The following is a 4,262-nucleotide window of genomic DNA, read 5'->3' on the forward strand; positions in this document are numbered from 1 at the left end:
ATTTGTTTCTAATCATAATCAGAGACAGAAGGAAAGTGAAAATTTGCCTTATATAGTGAATAAATTTGATGAAAATTATCTGTGATCTCTGACCACCGAGTGCTGTCGGGTGTTGGGTAAATAGTCTCTGACTTCCAATATTTGTGTAGAGTCATTCATGGTCAAATGGTCATAGAATTGGATATGCTAGATATTTGGAGCGCCTGAGTATCTAAGGTCCGAATCCTTCACTGGGGGAAGAGTTTTTCTTAACTATTCTTAACTAACGAGTTAACGAGACATATACACAATCACTCGATAAATCGATACACGTCTCTGATCTAAATAACACAACTACGAATCCTTCACTAACACACGAAATAATCCTCACAAGCACCAAACATACCTCACCCTAATAGGCAGATATGCTACGCAGCAACGAATCTGTTATACCAACAGCATGTATCCTCCCCTCCACAACAGCCGATACATGTGTCAGATTCGTCACTCTCTACAGCCACAGGTGATGTGTTCTAACCTGGGGCGCGACTCATCGTCTGATGAAACACTGGCGTATATCATGTTAATTACCAGGACCCGTCTAGAACAGGAGTTATGAGAGGTATTGAACCTGTGTATTGACGAGAGAGGTTGTGAGGAAGCCCCCAGAGGGCGCAGGGAATGGTGTAGGGAAGGGATGAATACCAGGTGATGGAAACAGGAGAGAGAGAGAGAGAGAGAGAGAGAGAGAGAGAGAGAGAGAGAGAGAGAGAGAGAGAGAGAGAGAGAGAGAGAGAGACAGACAGACAGACAGACATAATATGCCCCAAGACATATCTCCACTGACAGATAGATTAACCACAAACTCACCCACTCAAAGGGTTATACAATCTCCTCTCTTGTACTCGCCAAAGCAATAGAGTGAAATAGATTAGGCACATTTTGGCCACCAGTTGAGAACTATAGACAAAATGGCCGGCCAGACGGCAGCTAATCTCTCTCAGCGCGCAATCTCCCTGCATGAGAAATGGACGATAGGACATCACGAGAGATACTGGGAATTAAATGAGTTGGCCATTCATTCTGGTTGGCCGCGGCCATTAAATCTTTTTTCATTATTGCTGGTTGGCAAAATGTTAAAGTCTTCTGGACGTCTGAATACTGATTGGTATAGTTACTAGCAGTAGCGACATTCCTGCTAGTAGTAGCGTCATTCCTGCTAGTAGGAGCGTCATTCCTGCTAGTAGTAGCGTCATTCCTGCTAGTAGTAGCGACATTCCTGCTAGCAGTAGCGTCATTCCTGCTAGCAGTAGCGACATTCCTACTAGTAGGAGCGTCATTCCTGCTAGTAGTAGCGTCATTCCTGCTAGCAGTAGCGTCATCCCTGCTAGTAGGAGCGACATTCCTGCTAGCAGTAGCGTCATCCCTGCTAGCAATAGCGTCATTCCTGCTAGCAGTACCAACATTCCTACCAAGGTTCAGAGATGTAACTTTGGACTCGGCGAATTAAACAAATCTACTGGCCAGGGAAGAACTAACCTCAATCAGATACTTTAATATAAAATGTCTTGTTAAATTTTCCAAGATAAAATTTCAGGCGATCGTGGGCGACAGTACTGTGGTCACCCCAAGGAATATTTACTGCCCCATTTTCTAACTTTTGAAAATTTACAATTTCAACTTCAGCAATATATTTTCCACCTAAAGATACCATGGTAATATTCGGAAATTAAAAAAAAAAGAAAAAGTAAATTATTTTTCAGAGAAGTTTTAGCAGAATATTTATATGAACATATTGGTTAAAAATTACATACAAATGTGGTTAACAGATAATTAGAAAAATATAAGTATATAGATTGACTGAGAGATTTTCAAAATGGAATAATTGACATAAATAAATATAGAAAAATTGCCAGAAATTCACATTGAAAAATTGACAGATAGAGCAATATTTACTGAGATAAATTTAATTTATATAAGAGCTATATATATTAGATAAATATAGAATAGAACTTGTTTAAGTCCATAGACATAGAGATACATGGATACTGCCATATATATATATATATATATATATATATATATATATATATATATATATATATATATATATATATATATATATAGATACATTAGTGAACTGAGAGAGTAATACAAGGGTAATGAGGGATTTAATGCAAATTAATTCTTAGATCGATCGATGCATAGACAAATTCATAAATTGATTGATAGATTGGAGAATTCATTGTTTGATCGGAAAATAGATAAGCAAATTCATTGTTTCATTGATCGATGAATAGGCAAATTATTGGTTTTCTCGATAGACAGTGATACTAATTGTTCGAGCAATAGACAGATAGGTAAATGAATTGTTTGATAGACAAAATTATGGTTTGATAGATAGACAGAATTATTATTTGATCCATAGATAGTGAACTTCATTTTCCTTGTGGAAACATTATAGACAAATTAAAAGAACTTCATTTTCCGTATAACAGAATCATGTGTTATATGATTATTTGTATATATTGAACAATTGAAGAGTTTTAGCCAGGATAAGATACCAGGAAACTCACTTCTCATCCTTAAAACTCTTCAGCAACACGCCTCCTAAGACAGGAGGAAGCAGTACACTAAGATAAAGAAAGAGAGAGAGAGAGAGAGAGAGAGAGAGAGAGAGAGAGAGAGAGAGAGAGAGAGAGAGAGAGAGAGAGAGAGAGAGAGAGAGAGAGAGAGAGAGAAAGAGAGAGAGAGAGAGAGAGAGAGAGAGAGAGAGAGAGAGAGAGAGAGAGAGAGAGAGAAAGAGAGAGAGAGAGAGAGAGAGAGAGAGAGAGAGAGAGAGAGAGAGAGAGAGAGAGAGAGAGAGAGAGAGAGAGAGACAGAGAGAGAGAGAGAGAGAAATAATGCACAATAGCTTCATCATGACACAAGAGGCATGACCCTATCAACAAACAGAAGCCTCAAAGAGTAACTCAAGTTTTCTCCTGTGTGTGTGGAAGTGGTTGTGCACTGTGAGAGAGAAGGCTGTTGCTGTTGGCAAGTCCATCACAAGGATCACACAATAATCCTCTTAGGCCCCCTCCCCCACCAAGCCCAACCACTTGGGCTGGACGGTAGAGCGACGGTCTCGCTTCATGCAGGTCGGCGTTCAATCCCCGACCGTCCACAAGTGGTTGGGACACCATTCCTTTCCCTCCGTCCCATCCCAAATCCTTATCCTTACCCCTTCCCAGTGCTATATAGTCGTAATGGCTTGGCGCTTTCCCTTGATAATTCCTTTCCTTCCCCCCCCCCCACCAATCAGGTCGCAGCTGTTCAGGTCACTGGAAGAATTACAATCAATTAAATATGTGAGTCATATATTTATATGTGTCTCTTTCACATACCGGAATTAATAAGATGAGGAACTCTGCCCTGACGTCACATGGTGACTAATTGATATACATCCCGTCTGTTAACTACCGTATTAGGTGATTAGAGGTCAATAACCAGCAGCACCTCGTTCATTCTCAACCCCACGAAAGCCAAAAAAGAGTTACAAAATTCAACAGCCAATCAGAAGCCGTCAAGAAACTATATCTTCCCCTAAGGTCATTAGCCTCCGTGAAAGTGTACCAGGCGAACAACCTGTTTGCCTGAACAATGGAGAGCTATAACAGGCTAACGACCCTGACGTACTCTAACAATGGCTGTTGTCCAAGACGAAGAAGACCTATATATACGCTTCCTTGAAGGGCGTCTCAAACTGCCTGTTTTCCTTTGGGTAATTCTCTTTGTCAAGACCTGTTATTGTGTGCTTGAGGAGACGAAAAGACTGTCCTGTGATTCGTACCTCGACTGGTTGGATGTTTGGGTACATACCCCTCGACTGGTTGGATGTTTGGGTACATACCCCTCGACTGGTTGGATGTTTGGGTACATACCCCTCGACTGGTTGGGTGTTTGGGTACATAACCTCGACTGGTTGGGTGTTTGGGAACATACCCTCGACTGGTTGGGTGTTTGGGTACATACCCTCGACTGGTTGGGTGTTTGGGTACATAACCTCGACTGGTTGGGTGTTTGGGAACATACCCTCGACTGGTTGGGTGTTTGGGAACATACCCTCGACTGGTTGGGTGTTTGGGTACATACCCCTCGACTGGTTGGGTGTTTGGGTACATACCCTCGACTGGTTGGGTGTTTGGGAACATACCCTCGACTGGTTGGGTGTTTGGGAACATACCCTCGACTGGTTGGCTGTTTGGGAACATACCCTCGACTGGTTGGGTGTTTGGGAACAT

The sequence above is a fragment of the Procambarus clarkii genome, chromosome 61 (assembly GCF_040958095.1).
Source record: "Procambarus clarkii isolate CNS0578487 chromosome 61, FALCON_Pclarkii_2.0, whole genome shotgun sequence".
NCBI classification, from domain to species: Eukaryota; Metazoa; Arthropoda; class Malacostraca; order Decapoda; family Cambaridae; genus Procambarus; species Procambarus clarkii.